Genomic DNA, 24,660 nt, shown 5'->3' with positions numbered 1-24,660 from the left:
TGCTATAGTGTCCTGCATTATATGGATATTATGTGCTGCTATAGTGTGCTGTAATATATGGATATTATATGTGCTGCTATAGTGTGCTGTATTATATGGCTATAGTGTGCTGTAATATATGGATATTATGTGCTGCTATAGTGTGCTGTATTACATGGATATTATGTGCTGCTATAGTGTCCTGCATTATATGGATATAATGTGCTGCTATTGTGTCCTGCATTATATGGATATTATGTGCTGCTACAGTGTTCTGTATTATATGGATATTATGTGCTGCTATAGTGTGCTGCATTATATGGATATTATGTGCTGCTATAGTGTCCTGCATTATATGGATATTATGTGCTGCTATAGTGTGCTGTAATATATGGATATTATGTGCTGCTATAGTGTGCTGTAATATATGGATATTATATGTGCTGCTATAGTGTGCTGTAATATATGGATATATATGGATATTATATGTGCTGCTATAGTGTGCTGTATTATATGGATATATATGGATATTATATGTGCTGCTATAGTGTGCTGTATTATATGGATATATATGGATATTATATGTGCTGCTATAGTGTGCTGTAATATGGATATATATGGATATTATATGTGTTGCTATAGTGTGCTGTAATATGGATATATGGATATTATGTGCTGCTATAGTGTGCTGTATTATATGGATATTATGTGCTGCTATAGTGTGCTGTAATATATGGATATATATATGGATATTATATGTGCTGCTATAGTGTGCTGTAATATGGATATATATGGATATTATATGTGCTGATAGTGTGCTGTAATATATGGATCTATATGGATATTATATGTGCTGCTATAGTGTGCTGTAATATGGATATATGGATATTATGTGCTGCTATAGTGTGCTGTATTATATGGATAATATGTGCTGCTATAGTGTGCTGTAATATATGGATATTATGTGCTGCTATAGTGTGCTGTAATATATGGATATTATGTGCTGCTATAGTGTCCTGCATTATATGGATATTATGTGCTGCTATAGTGTCCTGCATTATATGGATATTATATGCTGCTATAGTGTGCTGTAATATGGATATATGGATATTATGTGTTGCTATAGTGTGCTGTAATATATGGATATTATGTGCTGCTATAGTGTGCTGTAATATATGGATATTATGTGCTGCTATAGTGTGCTGTAATATATGGATATTATGTGCTGCTATAGTGTGCTGTAATATATGGATATTATGTGCTGCTATAGTGTGCTGTATTATATGGATATATATGGATATTATGTGCTGCTATAGTGTGCTGTATTATATGGATATTATGTGCTGCTATAATGTGCTGCAATATATGGATATTATGTGCTGCTATAGTGTGCTGTAAAATATGGATATATATGGATATTATATGTGCTGCTATAGTGTGCTGTAATATGGATATTATGTGCTGCTATAGTGTGCTGTATTATATGGATATTATGTGCTGCTATAGTGTGCTGTAATATGGATATATGGATATTATGTGCTGCTATAGTGTGCTGTAATATATGGATATTATATGTGCTGCTATAGTGTGCTGTAATATGGATATATGGATATTATGTGCTGCTATAGTGTGCTGTAATATATGGATATTATATGTGCTGCTATAGTGTGCTGTAATATGGATATATGGATATTATGTGCTGCTATAGTGTGCTGTAATATATGGATATTATATGTGCTGCTATAGTGTGCTGTAATATGGATATATGGATATTATGTGCTGCTATAGTGTGCTGTAATATATGGATATTATATGTGCTGCTATAGTGTGCTGTAATATGGATATATGGATATTATGTGCTGCTATAGTGTGCTGTAATATATGGATATTATGTGCTGCTATAGTGTGCTGTATTATATGGATATTATGTGCTGCTATAGTGTCCTGCATTATATGGATATTATGTGCTGCTATAGTGTTCTGTATTATATGGATATTATGTGCTACTATAGTGTGCTGTAATATATGGATATATATGGATATTATGTGCTGCTATAGTGTGCTGTAATATATGGATATTATTTGCTGCTATAGTGTGCTGCATTATATGCATATTATGTGCTGCTATAGTGTGCTGCATTATATGGATATTATGTGCTGATATAGTGTCCTGTATTATATGGATATTATGTGCTGCTATAGTGTGCTGTAATATATGGATATTATGTGCTGCTATAGTGTGCTGTAATATATGGATATTATGTGCTGCCTATAGTGTGCTGTAATATATGGATATTATGTGCTGCCTATAGTGTGCTGTAATATATGGATATTATATGTGCTGCTATAGTGTGCTGTAATATATGGATATATATGGATATTATATGTGCTGCTATAGTGTGCTGTAATATATGGATATTATGTGCTGCTATAGTGTGCTGTAATATGGATATATGGATATTATGTGCTGCTATAGTGTGCTGTAATATATGGATATATATATGGATATTATGTGCTGCTATAGTGTGCTGTAATATATGGATATTATTTGCTGCTATAGTGTGCTGTATTATATGGATATTATGTGCTGCTATAGTGTGCTGTAATATATGGATATTATGTGCTGCCTATAGTGTGCTGTAATATATGGATATTATATGTGCTGCTATAGTGTGCTGTAATATATGGATATATATGGATATTATATGTGCTGCTATAGTGTGCTGTAATATATGGATATTATGTGCTGCTATAGTGTGCTGTAATATGGATATATGGATATTATGTGCTGCTATAGTGTGCTGTATTATATGGATATTATGTGCTGCTATAGTGTGCTGTAATATATGGATATATATATGGATATTATATGTGCTGCTATAGTGTGCTGTAATATGGATATATATGGATATTATATGTGCTGCTATAGTGTGCTGTAATATATGGATATTATATGTGCTGCTATAGTGTGCTGTAATATATGGATATATGGATATTATGTGCTGCTATAGTGTGCTGTAATATATGGATATTATATGTGCTGCTATAGTGTGCTGTAATATGGATATATGGATATTATGTGCTGCTATAGTGTGCTGTATTATATGGATAATATGTGCTGCTATAGTGTGCTGTAATATATGGATATTATGTGCTGCTATAGTGTGCCTTATTATATGGATATTATGTGCTGCTATAGTGTGCTGTAATATATGGATATTATGTGCTGCTATAGTGTGCTGTAATATGGATAATATGTGCTGCTATAGTGTGCTGTATTATATGGATATTATGTGCTGCTATAGTGTGCTGTAATATATGGATATATATGGATATTATATGTGCTGCTATAGTGTGCTGTAATATGGATATATGGATATTATGTGCTGCTATAGTGTGCTGTAATATATGGATATTATATGTGCTGCTATAGTGTGCTGTAATATATGGATATATATGGATATTATATGTGCTGCTATAGTGTGCTGTAATATATGTATATATATGGATATTATATGTGCTGCCATAGTGTGCTGTAATATATGGATATTATGTGCTGATATAGTGTGCTGTAATATATGGATATTATATGTGCTGCTATAGTGTGCTGTAATATATGGATATTATATGTGCTGCTATAGTGTGCTGTAATATATGTATATATATGGATATTATATGTGCTGCCATAGTGTGCTGTAATATGGATGTTTGTTCCCTTTTTTTTTTTTATGCGAAAATTTGTAATGAAATTTACATTGCGATTATATCTCACCTAAAAGAAGGGAGGAATCAGTGTCCTCTGACTGGAAGTGCCGATATTCTCAAATATTTGCATATTCGCATATATTCGTGCATATTAATAAAAAAAAATGAATATTCGTCATTACGAAGATATATCACTACATTCTAAATATTTGCAAAATCGGGAGGTACTTTTCATTATCTGCAGTCCTCTGCTCCTTTATACTGTACTTTTTGTATCTGCTGTCTGAACTCTTATAGGGCTGTATTTTACATTATTTGAGGTGATGTGCTGCACAATACAGTATCTATATGGGGTTCTTTATATTATTTACCACAATACTATACAGTGTACTCTCTGAGGGAGATTTTGCAAAACCTGTGTAGAGGGAAAGTTGACAAGTTGCCCATAGGAACCAATTAAGTCTTTTATCCTTCAGAGGCCTTTTTAAATAAAAGGAGCAACCTAATTGGTTGCTATGGACAACTAGTCGACTTCCCTATACAGGTTTCAATAACTGTCCCCATATATGTATAAAGGACTGTGTTGCTGTACTATGGTGTACACTATATGTGAGGTGCTGTTATAGTGAACTGAACTATACATATCTATTGATGTGGATCTATACTGATTGGCTGTGGACTGTAGTCCTTTCAATGGCGTTGATTAGGGATACACCGTGTCACAGAGATTCCCTACTAAACAATAAAAGGGTGTCCCACCTCAGTCTTAGTCTCAGTTTGAAGGCTGCAAACTTAAATATGGCATAAAAAGTGCTTATCAATGGAGATCCCTCTGATCTCCATTGATCAGCACTTTGAATCTCTGATCTAAGCTATCAGAGCAGAGATTACGTCTGTGTATGGCAGCCATTGCCCTACTCCTGACCCAATGAATAAGTACTTTCATCCTGAGGTGACATGTGTGACAACTGTCTGCTATTTGGACCAGCATTCTCGTCCTGCATTGTCAACCTTCCAGTAATGTATTGTCATCATGTTGGGGGAAATTTATGGTGCTGCCTTATAGGAAGATTCTTTTTGTTGCCCGTAGCACCAATCAGCGTGCAGCGTTCACTTCTCATATTGCTCTGTTAAAAAAGAAAAGCTGAGCTGTGATTGGTTACTATGGGCAACAAAGAGAATCTTACTATAAGGCAGTGCAATTGATCTCCCCCATTGTTGAAATAAAATTTTTATGTCAAATTGTAGAGTTTTTCTTTAATTTATCATCTTCCCATAGCTATTATCATATTGATGGTAGGTGATGGTAACAGCTCTCCTTCCCTGCACAATGACCTCTAAACAGGTCACAGAGCATGACCATCAGGGTATGTTCACACGGCAATTCTGCATAAAAATTTGCAAGGACATTTCAATGTCAATGGGATTCTGCCGCTCTGTTCGCATGGCAGAATTTCCGCTGCATGAAAATCCTGATTCCGGTGTCCACAAAATAATTAAGGGTAGGATTGACACTGCGGATGAGCTAGTGACCATCCCTGGAGTATGCCTCCTGCTGTGCCCATGCGTCCTGCTTTGTCTGCTTCTAGCCGCAATCCGCCGCCAAGAGCACACACACAGTGATCTACTAGTTGTCGCGCGCATGTGTAGTGTACTCACAGACATCGCTGTCACTCCCCCTGCTCCTTGAGCTAGTGTCTGTGGGGGAGATTTATCAAACCCTGTTCAGAGAAAAAATTGCTGAGCTGCCAACAGCAACCAATCAGATTGCTTCTTTCATTTTTCAAAGGCCTTTTCAGAAATTAAATGAGCAATATGATTGGTTCCTATGGGCAACTCAGCAACTTTTCCTCTGGGCAGGTTTTGATAAATCTTCCCCTGTGAGTACACTGCGCATGTGCGTGGCGATTTGCAGATCGCTGTGTGTCTGCTCATAGTGGCGGATTGCGGCTACAAGCAGACAAAGCAGGACGACGCATGAGCAACAGGAGGCACATTCTTGGGACTGTCAGTAGCGCATCCACAGAGTCAAATATGCTGCGGATGCGCTACAAGTGACCCTACCCTAAACTTGTTCAAAGCTTTTGCGGATTCTACTCGTAAACGCATTGCAGTCTATTAGATGGCTCATTTCTAAGCAGTCCTAGCATCGGTGCTCTGCAGCTCTCAATGGCTGGTCACAGCTCAGGACATTAGCACTGAGAAGATGTCTGCCCCAGTAACCATAGGTGTCCATTGGTAAACAACCTTATCATTTCTATAACGTCTGCACCCATTGAACAGCTCCCAGCACTCGAATGTGTGTACAGTATCTTCATTACTGTCTGAGTAGTGATGTCGCGAACATAACATTTTCGGTTCGCGGACCGCGAACTTCCGCAAAAGTTCGCGAACCGACGAATCGGGTGAACCGCCATTGACTTCAATGGGCAGGCAAATTTTAAAACCCACAGGGACTCTTTCTGGGCACAATAGTGATTTAAAAGTTGTTTCAAGGGGACTAACACCTGGACTGTGGCGTGCTGGAGGGGGATCCATGGCAAAACTCCCATGGAAAATTACATAGTTGATGCAGAGTCTGGTTTTAATCCATAAAGGGCATAAATCACCTAACATTCCTAAATGGTTTGGAATAACGTGCTTTAGCCCCCTTTTGGCAGCACATGGAGCCCCCCTTTAGGCATCACATAGTTCGATCTCCCATTTAGACAGCACATAGATTCCCCCCTTTTAGGCAGCACATAGTTAGATCACCCCTTTAGGCAGCACATAGATTCCCCCATGTTAGGCAGCACATAGTTAGAGCCTCCCTTTAGGCAGCACATAGAGCCCCCTTTAGGCAGCACATAGTTAGATCCCCCCTTTAGGCATCACATAGTTAGATCCCCCCTTTAGGCAGCACATAGATTCCCCCATGTTAGGCAGCACATAGTTAGAGCCCCCCTTTAGGCAGCACATAGATTCCCCCATATTAGGCAGCACATAGTTAAAGCCTCCCTTTAGGCAGCACATAGAGCCCCATTTAGGCAGCACATATTTAGATCCCCCCTTTAGGCAGCACATAGATTCCCCCATATTAGGCAGCACATAGTTAGAGCCCCCCTTTAGGCAGCACATAGTGGGATTTGAACCCAAGGCCCCAGCGCTGCAAGTCTAACCTCTGAGCCACCATGCTACCCTTACCATACATCTAATATGCACGGTTGCTAAAATGGACAGAGATGTCAGCGGAGAGTACCAGAAAAATTAGGCATGTACATATGGCTAAAAAATTTGGTATTGTTGCAGCCGCAGCTGTAGCAGCGCCCGGAAAAATTGCGGCAGCATAAAAAGTGCAGCACCAGAGGCCAGAAAAATTAAGCATGTACACATGGCTGAAATATAAGAACAAGCGCATATCCAAGAGTCTATTAGACTCTATAATGCAGGACGGAGAAACATTATTAAGAAATTTTCATCCCTCTCTGTAATTTATTTTTGAAAATTTAAGTTTAAAAATCACACGCAACAAGCGTTCCTTGGTGTAATGGTTAGTACTCTTTAAAATTCAAGTTTAAATTATCAGAAAGTCCAGAAGACTCTATAATGCAGGACGATGAAAAACACAAAGAAATCCTTTTCAAAAGTGCGCCATGGCCATGTAGGAACGCTTGAAATGGCCACACACCTTCCTGGACTGCTTCAGGACATCCTGTAAGCCTGGGTACTTGAGCATAAAGCGTTGTACAATCAGATTACACACATGTGCCATGCACGGCACATGTGTCAACTTGCCCAACCTCAATGCCGCCAACAAATTTGTTCCGTTGTCACAAACCACCTTGCCGATCTCCAGTTGGTGCGGAGTCAGCCACTGGTCCACCTGTGCGTTCAGGGCCGACAGGAGCGCTGGTGCGGTGTGACTCTCCACTTTGAGGCAAGTCAACCCCAAGATGGCGTGACACTGCCGTATCCGGGATGTGGAATAGCACCTGAGGAGCTGGGGGGGGTGTCGGTTATGTGGAGCAAGACGCAGCAGTGAAAGAGGACTCGGCCGATGGGTTATGGAAGAGGATGGAGTAGGAGGAGTAGAGGAGGTGGCAGCAGGCCTGCCTGCAAGTCGTGGTGGTGTCATTAACTCCTCTGCAGAGCCATGCATTCCATGCTTAGCAACCGTCACCAGGTTTACCCAATGCGCAGTGTAGGTGATATACCTGCCCTGACCACGCTTTGCAGACCAGGTATCAGTGGTCAGATGGATCCTTGCCCCTACACTGTGTGCCAGACATGCCATAATTTCCTTTTGCACAATGGAGTAAAGGTTGGGGATTGCCTTTTGTGCAAAAAAATTTCGGCCGGGTACCTTCCACTGCGGTGTCCCAATGGCTACAAATTTTTTAAAGGCCTCAGACTCCACCAGCTTGTATGGTAAAAGCTGGCGGGCTAGCAGTTCCGATAAGCCAGCTGTCAGATGCCGGGCTAGGGGGTGACTTTGAGACATTGTCTTCTTGCGCTCAAACATCTCCTTGACAGACACCTGACTGTGGGCAGATGAGCAGGAACTGCTCAAGGCGAGAGACGGAGAGGTGGATGGTTGAGAGGGGGCAAGGAGGGCAGCAGTGGTTGACCTGGCTGAAGATGCTGGACCAGGAGGAGGATGGCGGCTTTGACTTTGTGTGCTGCTTGTACTGACATGTTGATCCCATAGGCGTTTGTGATGTGACATCCTGTGCCTTCGCAAAGCAGTTGTGCCTAGGTGGGTGTTGGACTTCCCATGACTCAGTTTCTTCTGGCACAGGTTGCAAATGGCCTCGCTGTTGTCAGAGGCAGACACACACAAAAGGTGGTGGCAACAGCATGCGTTGATTGACGTCCCGTCTGGCTGACCCCGGGTGCCGATGCATGCTGTCTGACTGTGCCACTAGCTCCTTGCGATAACCTCCTCCTCCTCTCTGTCTCCCCATCTGAACTTTCCCCCTCTTCTTCTCTTCTAGCGGGCACCCACGTGGCATCCACGGACACATCATCATCATCAACACCTTCACTGCTATCTGACACCTCAAGAAAGGAAGCAGCAGCGGGCACAACATCATCACACCGTACGTCCATGTGTGTAATGCTGCCTGACTGAGACATATCCCTGTTAACTACATCCTCTGGCAATAATGGTTGCACATCACTCATGTCTTCAAACTGTTGTATAAATAACTCCTCTGACGGATCAAGTAAAGCTGATGTGGTGCTAGTGTTGGTGGTGGCAGCAGGCGGGCAAATGGTAGCATGAGAGGTGCCCGAAGCTAAGCTAGAGGAGGAGAAAAATGGTGCGTCAAGGTTCCGAGCGGAAGCTGTAGTTGATTGGGTGTCTTGTGATAGCCATTTAACTAAGTCCTCAGAACTTTGGGGGTTCAGGGTATGTGGCCTCTGGACACTGGCCATTCTAGGGCCAAAGGGAATCCCAGCACCACGATGGCCCCTGCGGGGTAGCCTTCCTCTGCCTGTCATTTTTTTGGTTAAATTTGCACAAGTGTCACACCAAATGTGATTTGCACTAGGGTGACACAATTTGCCCTGCAGGCAAAAAAACTGGTAACTTTGACGTGAACTGACAGTGACGACTGGTTTTATTTAACAGCCAAAAAAGGAATTTTTTTTTTAAATTTGCACAACTGTCACACCTAATGTGATTTGCACTAGGGTGACACAATTTGCCCTGCAGGCAAAAAAACTGGCAACTGTGACGTGAACTGACAGTGACTACTGGTTTTATTTAGCACAACTGTCACACCAAATGTGATTTGCACTAGTGTGACAATGAGCAAAAAAGCTTGCCAGCGGAGTTCCCCTTTTAAGCAGTGGTCCCCAACCAGGGTGCCTCCAGCTGTTGCAAAACACACGGACTGATATATTTCAGCCCTTTGAATATTGTAGTAGTTAGTTGTTTTAAAGAAAAAAAGCTTGCCAGAGGAGTTCCCCTTTTAAGCAGTGGTCCCCAACCAGGGTGCCTCCAGCTGTTGCAAAACACACGGACTGATATCTTTCAGCCCTTTGAATACTGTAGTAGTTAGTTGCTTGAAGGAACTTAAGTTTTATACTGGAGTACCGCTTTTAACCAGCGGTTCCCTCCCAACCAGGGTGCCTCCAGCTGTTGCAAGACACATGGACTGATATCTTTCAGCCCTTTGAATACTGTAGTAGTTAGTTGCTTGAAGGAACTTAAGTTTTATACTGGAGTACCGCTTTTAACCAGCGGTTCCCTCCCAACCAGGGTGCCTCCAGCTGTTGCAAGACACACGGACTGATATCTTTCAGCCCTAAAAAGGTTTTTTTTGGCTGCTGTCCTTAAAGCAGATGTTACACTAGTGCTTTAGAAGTAAACTGGACCCTGAATACACCACCTAGCAGCAACCTAGCTATCGTTTTCCCTATACAGCAGGAGCAGCTTCTCTGACCCTCCACTTCCTAAGCCTGCAGCATGCTGAATGAGGCTAAAATGGCGTCCGTGCAAGAGGTAGGAGGGTCTGGAAGGGAGGGACTGCTGCTGATTGGCTGTAATGTGTCTGCTGACTCTGACTCACAGGGTCAAAATTTACTGCAATGTTAAATTATAGGGGGCAGATAGAACTTCACATATGTTTGCCCGGCGATGCGAACGCTAACATGCTAAATTCGGCCGGAACTGTTCGCCGGCGAACAATTAGCGACATCTCTATCTATGAGCTCTCTCTGACCATACTTTACAATGGAGTCTACTCAGCCACAAATAGCTGGTACAAGAGCTCTGTTGTCTTTATAAACAATCAAAATTATAGTACAGTATTATAAGAGTACGAAGTGTGGTACATAAGCTTTGTTTATTCAGTGTTTAATTTTCCCAACCTTACATATAGTATAATAAAATTACTGGTTCATATCACTAGAACATAATAACCCTGAGCTACTTATTCACCCAACATCCTGTTTAATCCCTCTGACTTCATTATCACAGGTGACAGACCTTTCATGAGGAGCAAACAAAACTGATCCCCTTCCTACGACATGCAGAGGTGTATAATGCAGCTATAGAAGTAGAACACAGAATAACCCTGTAGTAATGTCCCTGTAGGTAAGGGAACAGCAATATGTCTATGATTTTCTATTGTCAGCCCCTTTAGGCCCTATTCACATGACAGAATTGCCGAGAGGAATCCGGTAATGGGACTCATTATATATGGGACTCTGCTGTACTGTTCATATGGTAGAAATTCAAATTCCGGACTCCGCAGAAAGAATGAACAGCATTGCTGTTTATGGAGACAGTATATTTCTGAGCGGTCCTAGTGCCAACTTGTTCTGCCGATGCCTGCGGAATGTCCAGCAGGAATTTTTCTGGCTGGAAATTTTACAATGGGAATGGGGCCTTACAGCTTTATTAATCTATGCCACCAGATCTTTAAGACGTGGGAACCTCAGTCCATCACTAGAACCAGAGTCCTTCTAAGAAATAATAATAGTAATATTACTGTTATTACTTGGGGGTCTGGATACTGAAAACCTAGCTAATATATCCAGTGCCCATTCCAATAAATGAGGGAACCTGTGCTACATGTCATAGTCTTCCAAAGTATGAGAAATTTTTATTTATTTTTTAACAAAAGTAAGCACAGCGGTCTGTCAACTTACAATGGCCTCAGGTTATAATATTTCTAATATATAATGGTCTTTTCTCACCCATTGTAACTTGAAACCAGACTCAACATACAATGCTACGGACAGTCCAGATCTGTGAAACGTGTCAATGGCTGGAAGAACTGACCAATAAAAATGTGCATTTCACTGGTAAAACCCCTGTATTTCTGAAGTGTATGCACTGACTGGTGTCTGGTAGCGCCCCCTACAGTACAGGAAGGTATTACATGTTCTGTACTACTCTTTACCTGTGCCAGAGTTAGCTGCTCCTGTGGACACCAGGTCAGAATGGCTCCATTTAACTTTTTTGGGACACTGTTGGAGATTTATCAAAATTTGTGCAGAGAAAAAGTTGTCCAGTTGCCCAAAGCAACCAATCAGATCGCTTCTTTCATTTTTAAAAAGTTAGTTCTCTACTTATTTTTCTTTAACCCTGTTTAACTTTCTGGTATCAGTTTATAAAAAAAAAAAAAAAAAATTTCTACCGGAGTACCCCTTTAACCCCTTAAGGACCAAGGACGTACCGGTACGTCCTTGGTCCTGCTCTTCTGATATAACGCGGGGTTACACAGTAACCCCGCGTCATATCATGGCGGGCCTGGCGTCATAGTGAAGCCGGGACCCGCCTCTAATAGCGCGCAGCGCCGTTCGCGGCGCCGCGCGCTATTAACCCTTTAGCCGCGTGCTCAAAGCTGAGCCGCGCGGCTAAAAGTGAAAGTGAAAGTTCCCGGCTAGCTCAGTCGGGCTGTTCGGGATAGCCGCGGCTAATCGCGGCATCCCGAACAGCTGACAGGACAGCGGGAGGGCCCCTTCCTGCCTCCTCGCTGTCCGATCGCCGAATGACTGCTCAGTGCCTGAGATCCAGGCATGAGCAGTCATCCGGCAGAATCGTTGATCACTGGTTTCTTATGAGAAACCAGTGATCAACATAGAAGATCAGTGTGTGCAGTGTTATAGGCCCCTATGGGACCTATAACACTGCAAAAAAAAAAGTGAAAAAAAAAGTGAATAAAGATCATTTAACTCCTCCCCTATTAAAAGTTTGAATCACCCCCCTTTTCCAATAAAAAAAAAAAAACACAGTGTAAATAAAAATAAAAATATGTGGTATCACCGCGTGCGGAAATGTCCGAATTATAAAAATATATCATTAATTAAACCGCTCGGTCAATGGCGTGCGCGCAAAAAAATTCCAAAGTCCAAAATAGTGCATTTTTGGTCACTTAATAAGTAATCACTTGATAAATAAGTCCTATCAATGCAAAAATGGTACCGTTAAAAACTTCAGATCACGGCGCAAAAAATGAGCCCTCATACCGCCCCATACACGGAAAAATAAAAAAGTTATAGGGGTCAGAAGATGACAATTTTAAACGTATTAATTTTCCTGCATGTAGTTATGATTTTTTCCAGAAGTCCGACAAAATCAAACCTATATAAGTAGGGTATCATTTTAATCGTATGGACCTACAGAATACATATCAGGTGTCATTTTTACCGAAAAATGTACTACGTAGAAACGGAAGCCCTCAAAAATTACAAAACAGCGTTTTTTTTTCAATTTTGTCGCACAATGATTTTTTTTCCCGCTTCACCATAGATTTTTGGGCAAAATGACTGACGTCATTACAAAGTAGAATTGGTGGCGCAAAAAATAAGCCACCATATGGATTTTTAGGTGTAAATTTGAAAGAGTTATGATTTTTTAAAGGCAAGGAGCAAAAAACGAAAATGCAAAAATGGAAAAACCTCCGGTCCTTAAGGGGTTAAGGTACCAATTAATACCAGTATACAAGTAACAAATGTTATATATATACCGTATTTATCGGCGTATAACACGCACTTTTTAGGTTAAAATTTTGAGCCTAAAGTCTATGTGCGTGTTATACGCCGATAAGCCGATGCAGTTCAATGATTTAAAGCGGGCGCTTTAAATCAATGAACTGCAGCGGCTTTGCAGGTGCAGAGACAGCCAGCACTGCCGGCTTCTCTGCCCCTGCCTGCCCTGGGGTCTAGAGCCCTGCTGCCGGCCCTTCTCTCCCCCTGACTATCGGCGCCGGCAATGGGTGCCGGCACCGAAAGTCAGGGGGAGAGAACGGGCAGCGGCACCGATAGCCAGGGGGAGAAAAGGAGCCGGCAGCAGGGCTCTAGACCCCAGGAAAGGCAGGGGGAGATAAGCGGGCAGTGACGGCCTCTCTCCCCCTGCCTTTCCTGGGGCTGTATCGGGGTATACACGCGCACACACGCACCCTCATTTTACCATGGATATTTGGGTAAAAAACTTTTTTTACCCAAATATCCTTGGTAAAATGAGGGTGCTTGTTATAGGCCGGTGCGTGGTATACCCCGATAAATACGATATATATATATATATATATATATATATGTATGTATGTATGTATGTATGTATGTGTGTATGTATGTGTATATGTATGTGTATATGTATGTGTGTATGTATGTGTATGTATGTATATGTGTGTATGTATGTATATGTATGTATATGTATGTATGTATATATATGTGTGTATATGTATATATGTATGTATATATATGTATGTATATATATGTATGTATATATATGTATGTATATATATGTATGTATGTATATATATATGTAAATATATATATGTGTATGTAAATATATATATGTGTATGTAAATATATATATGTATGTAAATATATATATGTATGTAAATATATATTTTTGTATTTATATTTTATTATATTATTTGTATTATATTTTTGGCAAATCTATATTCTTGTCTAGCTGGATATTGATTGCATGTAATGTAATTGTATGGGATGCACATAGGATGCTATATACAGGCTTTTTGTTATCCAGCATTACCTGACAGATGCCATGTTGTAAAGATCATATACTGTAACTGAAATTGATTGTTGTGCTGTTATCTATTGGTAAAAGAGGAAGTCCATTTGAGGAACTCTATTATGACTTTTGTGTACATACTGCTGTTCCTCATACTCCCTGCCAGATGTTATAGTCAGCGTTTTACAATGTTTCTGCAATATTGTGTAAAAGGAGAGAGGACTTTGTTCCTTCTGATAAGGCAGGGCCGGCGTTAAGGCGAGGCAAACCAGGGGGCCCCCTACGGGCTGCTCAGTGCCGGATTGGGGGGGGGGGGACAACGGGGCAATTTCCTCTCGAGATTCATTTCCCCCCTCACATTCAGGACATCCCTGTGTCCCGAAAGATCTTTTAGGGACACAAGGATATCCCAGTTACCTTTCTGCTGCCCCGCATTAACTTTAAAAGACTTCCCGTGCATGCGCCCATAGGAGCAGAGCGGACTGGAGCAGCAAGGACGCACATGGTAAGTTACCAGCGGCATGTCATCTTCAGTGCTCCGACCACCGCTCCTCGAGTCTCGGGACCTACTGCTATGGCCAAAAGGCCATAGCAGTACAGTGGGGATCAAAAGCTTGGGCACCCCAGGTAAAAATTTGTATTAATGTGCATAAAGAAGCCAAGGAAAGATGGAAACACCTCCAAAAGGCATCAAATTACAGATTAGACATTTTGTCAACAAAAGTTAGATTTTATTTCCATCATTTACACTTTCAAAATAACAGAAAACAAAAAAAGTCGTCTGCAAAAGTTTGAGCACCCTGCAGAGTTAATATGTTGTACTGCCCCCTTTGGCAAGTATCACAGCTTGTAAATGCTTTTTGTAGCCAGCCAAGAGTCTTTCAATTCTTGTTTGAGGTATCTTTGCCAATTCTTCCTTACAAAAGTCTTCCAGTTCTTCGAGATTTCTGGGCTGTCTGTCACGCACTGCTCTTTTAAGGTCTATCCATAGATTTTCAATCATGTTGAGGTCAGGAGATAGTGAAGGCCATGGCAAAACTTTCAGTTTATGCCTCTTGATGTAATCCCCCCGTGGATTTCGAGGTGTGTTTGGGATCATTATCCATTTGTAGAAGCCATCCTCTCTTTAATTTCAGCTTTTTCACAGATGGCATCAAGTTAGCATCCACAATTTGCTGAAATTTTATTGAATCCATTTTTCCTTCTACTCGTGAGATGTTCCCTATGCCACTGGCTGCAATACAACCCCAAAGCATGATTGATCCACCCCCATGCTTAACAGTTGGACAGAGGTTATTTTCATTAAATTCTGTTCCCCTTCTTCTCCAAACGTGCCTTTGCTCATTCCAGCCAAAAAGTTCAATTTTAACCTCATCGGTCCACAGAACTTTTTTCCAAAATGCATCAGGCTTGTCTGTATGTTCATTTGCAAAGTTCAAACGCTGACTTTTGCGGTGAGGACGTGGAAGAGGTTTTCTTCTGATGACTCTTCCATGAAGACCATATTTGTACAAGTATCTCTTTATAGTGGAATAGTGTACCACAATTCCAATGTCTGCCAGATCTTTCTGGAGGGATTGTGCAGTCAAACGTGGGTTTTGAATTGTTTTTCTCACAATCCTGCGAGCTATTCTGTCTGATATTTTTCTTGGTCTTCCAGATCTTGCTTTAACTTCCACTGTTCCTGAAGACTGCCATTTCTTAATTACATTCCGAACAGAGGATAGTGACATCTGAAAACGTTTTGCTATCTTCTTATAGCCTTCTCCAGCTTTGTGAGCGTCAATTATTTTAAGTTTCAGATTTCTAGACAACTGCTTAGAAGAACCCATGGTGCTGATTGTTGGGGCAAGGTCAGATGAGTCTGGGCATGTAAAACCTTTGAGATTCCACATCAACATATAACCGAGTTATGTACGAAACTTGTGTATATGAACACGGCCCATACAACAGAGTTCCAGTAACTCTGCTCAACAATCTTAATAGGACACAGGTGTATAGGGCAAACAATGGTCACGCCGGCAACTGAAGTTAGGTGAGAGTACACAGGAATAGTAGTGACTCACGGTTTAGCAAAAAGACTTTGTTTCATTTATTCAAGTATTTCCAGGTACGTTGTCTCACAGGACATCAAGTTAGCAACGATATTTCATTAGTAGCAGCATAGATGATAACATGCTCCGTGCTCCTTTCAGTCTGGCCCAACGTTTCGGGGGCATGCCCCCTTAGTCATGCGCCAACTTAGGCGCATGACTAAGGGGGCGTGCCCCCGAAACGTTGGGCTAGACTGAAAGGAGCACGGAGCATGTTATCATCTATGCTGCTACTAATGAAATATCGTTGCTAACTTGATGATAGCGTGACGGTTGTTTGCCCTATACACCTGTGTCCTATTAAAACCTTTGAGATTGACATCACCTGGTCTTCCCAGATGGTGATTGAGAACAATCCATGACACTGGCAGGTCTCAGCTTTGCAAAGGGGGCAGTGCATGCTATAAATTCTGCAGGGTGCCCAAACTTTTGCAGATGCAATTTTTTTGTTTTCTGTTATTTTGAAAGTGTGAATGATGGAAATAAAATCTAACTTTTGTTGAGATATTGTAAGAATGTATCATCTGTAATTTGATGCCTTTTGGAGATTTTTCCATCTTTCCTTGGCTTCTTTATGCACATTTACCTGGGGTGCCCAAACTTTTGATCCCCACCGTAGATCATGACTCCTGACCGGAGAAGCGGTGAACAGAGCACTGAAGTGGGGCAGTACAGAGACATACAGCCTCCAGCCATACACTGTATATGGCTGAAGGCTGTATGTCTGTGGGGGAACTATACTGTGAACCTAATGTGGGGGAACTATACTGCCAACCTAATGTGGGGGAACTATACTGCCAGCCTAATGTGGGGGAACTACAACCTAATGTGGGGGAACTGCAACCTAATGTGGGGGAACTATACTGCCTACCTAATGTGGGTAAACTACAACCTAATGTGGGGTAACTATACTGCCTACCTACTGTGGGGGAACTATAACCTAATGTGGGGGAACTTTACTGCCAACCTAATGTGGGGGAACTATACTGCCAACCTAATGTGGGGGAACTGCAACCTAACACGTTTTGCACCTAGGTGCTTTATCGTAGACTGGTCAGTCTACGATTAAGCACCTAGGTGCAAAACGCGTCAGACACTACCCTTTGTATGTGATTTCTGTTGGAATATTATAATAAAAGCAAGATTTTACATGCACACTTTGCGCTGGACGATCTTCTTTTTACTAGTGTGTGCAACAATCCGAGGGTGGGACCGGCACATCCCTGCACAGGTGATACAGAAATTGGTTGGAAGAGAGTGCGGTACAAACACTGTGCATTACATCTATATATATAAAACTCAATGGGAGACATGTATTAAAGATTTTTTACCTCTGTCGTGTGTTAAAACTTTTGCGCTAAATTTTGCGCAAGCTGTTTTTTTGCGTCTTTTTTTTTTTGCGTACATTCGGGTGGAGTATTTTCTCCAGATGTGTAGGTTTCGGTGTACCTTGGAGTGACATATTTAGTAGGCACGGATTCATTAACTGTGTACATTTCATTTACCCGCAGAAGTCTTGCGCAATGACCATATTTTTATGTGCTTCTGCGCATAATTTAGAATTCGGCAAAAGGGGTAAACTGCTTCTACCCTACACAAATAATGATACACGTCCCCCAATGTGTGTGTGTGTGTGTGTGTGTGTGTGTGTATGTTCCAGCATCACGTCCAAACGGCTAAAGATATTAACATGAAACTTGGCTCACATGTTACTAATATTTCAACAACAAACATAGGATAGGTTACTCACTCCCATTTGCCAGGGTCAGGGTTTTTGTTTAAAGTCCCATACAAGTCTATAGGAAATATATGTTACTGCATAACTTCAAAACAGCTGGAGATATTTCGATAATACTTGGTCACATGTTGTTTATATGTCCACTTAAAATATAGGATAGTTAATTTAACCTTTAACTACCACCATTTGTGAGGGTAAGGGTTTTTGTTTAAAGTCCCATGCAAATCTATGGGAAATGTATGATCTCACATAACTCCCGTACGGCTGGAGATATTTCAATAATACCTGGTACACATATTACTTATATGTCAAATAAAAATATATGATAGTTAAATTAACCCTTACCTACACCCTTATATAAAAGATGTATTTTTGTTTCAAGTTCCATGCAAGTATATGGGACTTCCAGTACCTTACTCCACAAGCTCCGCTCTGTATCTCCAGGTGAATGTGTCAGTCTGACTTGCAAGCCACACTCCATCTCACAAAGACACACCCACTGTTTAAGCCCCACCCTTTTATTATCTATCCCTTTTGTGCATCGGTCTGGCTTGCAAATCATGCCCAGTCCCACAAAGCCACGTCCCCTTCTATTTTCAGCTTACAATATCTTCATCACAACTCAGCCCCACCTAAGGACAGGATATGAGGATGGGGCATAAGGACGGGATATGAGGACAGCATATGAGGTTGCAATATCAGAACAGGATATGAGGACGGGATATGAGGACGAGATAGGAGGTCGGGATATGAGGATGGGATATAAGGTCAAGATAGGAGGTCGGGATATGAGGATGGGATATGAAGACGGGATATGAGGTCGAGATATGAGGATGGGCTAAGAGGGCGGGATAGGAGGTCGAGATGTGAGGTCGGGATATGAGGTTGAGATATGAGGACGGGATATGAAAATGGGATATGAGGTCGGGATATGAGGATGGGATATGTGGTTGAGATATGAAGACGGGATATGAGGTTGAGATATGAAGACGGGATATGGGGACGGAATATGGGGTTGAGATAGGATCAGTGTTTACAAAACAGTGTTTAGATAGATTTTGCAAAATTACAATATTGATAAACACAGATATATAACAGTGCAAAATTACAACTCCCAGCGGGCCTGGACAGGATATGGATGTCTGGGCATGCTGGGAGTTGTAGTTTTGAAACAGCTGGAACACACTGCTTGGAAAACAGCGTTGCCTCCCCCCTACCCCTTAATTCCCTGGTTGAACTTGATGGACATATGTCTTTTTTCGACCGTACTAACTATGTAACTATGTAACTATCCCCGGTGGCATAATTACCTGTTGCCGGGGTCGGGTCCGCGCTGCTGCAGGCCTTCGGCGTGCGTCCCCTGCGTCGTTGCTATGCACGGCGCGGCGCACTGACGTCATGCGCCGCGCCGTGCAGCACATAGCAACGACGCAGGGGACACACGCCGGAGGCCTGCAGCAGTGCGGACCCGACCCCGGCAACAGGTAATTATGCCACCGGGGATGGGGGGAGGCAACGGGGCAGCGGCGCCGGCAATGGGTGCCGCTGCCCCTTCTCTCCCCCTGGCTGTCGGCGCCGCTTCTCTACCCCTGGCTATCGACGCCCCATTGGGCAATCGGGCACCGGCACCGATAGTCAGGGGGACAGAACGAGCAGCGGCGCCGATAGCCAGGGGGAGAGAAGGGCCGGCAGCAGCGCTCTAGACCCCAGGAAAGGCAGGGGTAGAGAAGCGGGCAGCGACGGCCTCTATCCCCCTGCCTTTCCTGGGGGTGTATCGGGGTATCCACGCGCTTACACGCACCCTCATTTTACCATGGATATTTGGGTAAAAAATTTTTACCCAAATATCCTTGGTAAAATGAGGGTGCGTGTTATAGGCCAGTGCGTGGTATACCCCGATAAATACGGTATCTGTGTATGTGTGTATAAGTATAGTATGCAATTGCTATCAAGGTATACTCTTGGATATAAATGCGTACAGTGACCCTCCGACTTATGATGGCCCCGACATATGATCATTTCAACATATGATGGCCTCTCAGAGCCCATCGTATGTTGAAGGCAGCATCGACATATGATGCTGTTGTGTGTCGGGGCCATCATACAAACAGCTATCTGACAGCGCTGACAACTTCAGAAACTGACAGATAATTGTTTAATGTCCCCGTGTGCCCCGTTCTGCCTCCTGTTACTCACATGCTGTCCTGCTAACTCATGTAGGCTTCCACTGTGAGCTCCGTGTAAGCCCCGCCCCCCCAGTGCAGCCATAGCCAATAGCCTGCAGCATCTTGCTGCAGGCATCCAATGAGCTGCTAGCTGCCCTCCCCTTCCTTTCCTATAGAGCTGTAGTCGGCAGGACTGAAGGTATTTAAAGAACTGTACAGTACTGTACAGGATGTCACACATCACATACAATACATACACTCACTATACACCCCATACATCAATGTTTCCCTATCAGTGTGCCTCCAGCTGTTGCAAAACTATAACTCCCAGCATGCCCAGACAGTCAATGGCTGTACATGCATGCTGGGAGTTGTAGTTGTGCAACAGCTGGAGGCACCCTGGTTTGTTAAACACTCCCCATACACTCCACATACAATAGTCATCCCAGAACCAATTAGCAGTTTCCCATAGAGATATGTATTCAACATACAATGGTTCCAAGGCCCCAGAACCAATTACCATTTTTACATAGACATATATACTCGACATATGATGGTTTCAACATATGATGGTTCTCCTGGAACCAATTAATATCATATGTTGAGGGACCACTGTATATGTCTCTGTGTGTTTGGGGACAGTGGGAGGATGATGGGAGTGAGGTTAGGCTTCTTTCACACTGCCGTTAGCACACGGCAGTGTGATGGCTGCTGGGGGAGCACGGGGAAATAGCGGGAGGAAAATTACTGCTTGTTCTGTCTTTTTCTCCCGCTAATCCCATCTAAAAATAACGGTGGCCCCCATAATAGTAAATGGAAGCCGCCGGAACCCGTTGTTGCCCATTGCTCCCTGTCACAAGAACGACCATTAAATTCATCAGAAAAAAAAAGAGACTTTAACGTCCGTTCTTGATGGGTAGCAACGGCAGTGTGTAAGGGGCCTCAGTGTGAGGATTATGGAAGTGAGAAAACTGTCAGGATGATGGAAGTCAGGTGGGAGGATCAGAGGCCGCAGCAGCACACACGCAGTAGCCAGTAATACAGAGCGGGGAGGTGAAGGCAAGAAATGTATATTGAAGAGCCGGTTTGGAAATGTCCGGAGACCTGAGGGGAGGAGTGGACACAAATTTTTCTGGGGCGCATGGGACTTCATCACACCACCCTCACCACCTTAGGATAAGGCGCGATGGTGGTGGTGGTGCCCTCTGCCACAAAGAGCAGTGGCTGCTTGTAGTGGTGATGGGTAGCAGGCATGCCGTGTCATACCCCGCACTGGTTCAGAACCTCAATATTACAACGCCATTTTGTAAAAGTTTGGGGCATCTGTTTCTACGAAGTGCACCCTTCGGTAGAAACGACACACTATCTCTATTTTGTAGGTCCATACGGCTACAACAATACCCAATTTATATAGTTTTTTTTTTTACTACTTTCGTTTTTGCACAAAAATTAGTATGTTTAAAATTGTACTATTCTGATCCCTATAACTCTACAATTTTTCTGTATATAGGGATGTATGAGGGTCCTTTTTTGCGTTGTGATTTGTAGTTTTTATCGGTACCATTTTTGTTTTGATGGGACATTTCAATTGCTTTTTAGATATTTTTTATGGTATTTGAAGTGGCCAAAAATGTGCAAATCTGGTTAGTGCACTATTATGACTTTGGGGCCAACTTTTGATTTTGCCCAGGGCCACGCCAAGCCTAAAACCGTCCCTGTGATAAGGGTAAGATGTATGGACTATTTTTTACATGCTTTTCACTTTCTGACAAGTGGAAGGACACCACATGAGATATATATATATATATATATATTTATGTGACTGAACCTGGTAACGTCGTCAAATAAGAAGTGGAACAGTATTAAAACAATGAGCCCATTTCTTCTTTGAGCTATTGTACAGGGCACCTGTTGTAAATAATAAAGCGGAGAACCCCATGGGCAATGCTATAAACGATCAAACAAAGGACAGACTATCAATGTTTCAGCCCCGAAAAACCCCTTCAAGTGACGTTCAGACAGGTGAACTTCCGAAGCGTGTTTGCTGCGGCAAGTCCGCAGTGGATTTTGCTACTATTGACTTCAACAGGTCTGGAGGAAAATATGCAATTCTGCTTCTATTGCGGATGTTCTGCTGATCCATTGGAATCAATGGTAGCATAATCTGTTGCGAATCTTTCACAGCAAATACGCCATGGACATTCTGCAGGTAATCTGCCCATGTAAACATACCCGTTGTCTAGTTTTTAGAGACAAAAAATGTTTTTCTGTTTTTTTTTTTTTGTTTGTTTTTTACAGCTTTTATTTAATTACTTATTCGCTTTCAGAGGTTACTCTAAATTTTACAGCAAGTTGTATATTCTAAATACATATAGTTTTAGTGTGTGGCATTTTTTCTTTTATTGAGGGGGAAGTTTGATGCTTTCTTTCTGTCATTTTAATTTCAGGTGTCTCTTAAGGATATTAAAATCATCATAAAATGCATATGCAAAGTGTAAAATATATATATATATATATATATATATATATATATATATATATATATATATATATATATATATATATATATATATATTCTGCTCCATATTTAGAGTGAAATCAATAAAAAGTCCACTCTAAAATCTGCATCCCTTGGGGATATGCCAAATTCTGCCAATTGATTGTCCATCTATGCTAGTCCATATTTAAGCCAGTTGGTTTCACAAAACTAGAGATGTGTACCATATTAGGCCAACTTCAATATATCTGTATAATTGACAAATAGCTCTTTATTTATATGGCGCACACAAATTCAGCAGCGTTCTACACTCAAATTGGTCTGATCTCAGTATCACTCTTTAAATCTATTCCGAGAAGGGGTGTCCATATAGGTTTCCAGGTGTTTTAGTCTCTCACCAGAGATGCAGGTCTAGGTTGGCCTTTATCTTTACAGAAATCCATGGTACAGTTTAGTGTAAACATAGAAGCAGTTGCTTTGTTCTTAACAAAGTTCTCCTCCCATAAAAACATGTGGTAGTCCATCCATTACACAAAAGAACAAACTGTCCTGTGGAAAGTAGAACATCATTTGGTGAATGCAAGTTAAATCATTTACAGATCACAGCTGTCTACACACTATATACTCCATATGGACAAACGGGTTGGACTCCACCTTTATCATTTAATTCAGGATTTTCATTTAGTCTTATGGTCACAAGTGTATAAAATCCAGCCCCTACCAATGCAGTCACCTTTACAAACACTTTTGTGAAAGAATGGGTCATTCTAAAGAGCTCACTGAATTCTTGCATGGTACTGTAATAGTAAACAAGTCAGGTCAGGAAATGTCTTCTATCCTTGATAATCCAAGATGAACCGTAAGTGGTATTATTAGAAATGGAAGCATTTAGCATCTCGGCCATGAAGTGGAGACCACAGAACAGTGTTGTGGCGCATAGTTCCAGAGTTGCCAACACTCTGCTGACTCAATAACCAAACCTCATCTGACATTAAAATCTGCAAGAAAAATTGTGCATAGCAGGCTCTTGGCATAGGTTCCCATAGCAGAAAATGTGCATGTAAACTTTACATCACCAAGTACAATGCCAAGCATCAGATGAAGTGGTGTAAAGCATGTGGCAACTGGACTCTGGAGCAGTGGAAACATGGAACCCATCTCTTCATCTGTCAGTCTGATGAATAGGTCTTGGTTTGGTGATCTGACAATCTGATGGATAAGTCTTGGTTTGGTGATCTGACAGTCTGATGGATAAGTCTTAAATTTGGTGATCTGACAGTCTGATGGAGAAGTCTTGGTTTGGTGATTGGCAGGAGAACATTGCCTGCTAACTGCATTGTGCTAGTTGTAAGATTTGGTGGAGGAAGGATAATACTATGGGGTTGTATTTCAGGATTTGGCCTAGGCCCCTTAGCTCCAGTAATGGGAAATCATAACCCTTCAGCATACCAAGACAATTTGAACAGTTTGCTTCCAACTTGTTAGGGACAATTTGGGTTCCACTGTTCTCACATCCAACATGACTATGCCCCAGTACACAAAGCAAGGTCCAAAAAGGCATGGGGAGTCTGGTGTGGAAGAACTTGACTGGCCTACACAGAGTACTGACCTTAATGTCATTAAAGTGGTAAAAGTGAGAATGTGAGCCAGGTCCTCTCACCCAACATCAGTGTCTGATTTCACAAATTCTCTTTTTAATGAATGGGCAAAAATCCCCACTGACCCCTCGAAAATCTTGGAGAAAATCTTCCATGATGAGTAAAACTGTTATTACTATAAAGGTAGGACCAACTTCATTCTGACCCTTCAGTGGTTACAGCAGAAAGAGGTGAAGGTTCTGGAGCAGCCATCGCAGTCTCCTGACCTTAATATAATCTCTGGGAATATCTCAAACATGTAGTTCATGCAAGAAGACCAAAGACTTGGCATGACCTGGGGGCATTTTGTAAAGACGATTGTTTATAGAATAGGAAGGAGCAAATGATGCGTGTAGACCTATGTGTAGTTTTGAA

The 24,660-nt window shown here is 41.9% G+C and overlaps 1 protein-coding gene across 2 annotated transcripts in view; it reads right to left on the bottom strand.

Moving 5' to 3' along the window:
* NEURL1 (neuralized E3 ubiquitin protein ligase 1) overlaps positions 1-24,660 on the bottom strand; it is a 314,024-nt gene that overhangs the window by 122,340 nt on the left and 167,024 nt on the right. The window lies entirely within an intron of this gene.

This window comes from Hyla sarda, chromosome 7 (assembly GCF_029499605.1).
Source record: "Hyla sarda isolate aHylSar1 chromosome 7, aHylSar1.hap1, whole genome shotgun sequence".
In the NCBI taxonomy this organism is placed as follows: Eukaryota; Metazoa; Chordata; class Amphibia; order Anura; family Hylidae; genus Hyla; species Hyla sarda.
The sequence above is the reverse complement of the archived record's forward strand: the minus strand, read 5'-3'. Positions and strand labels throughout refer to the sequence as shown.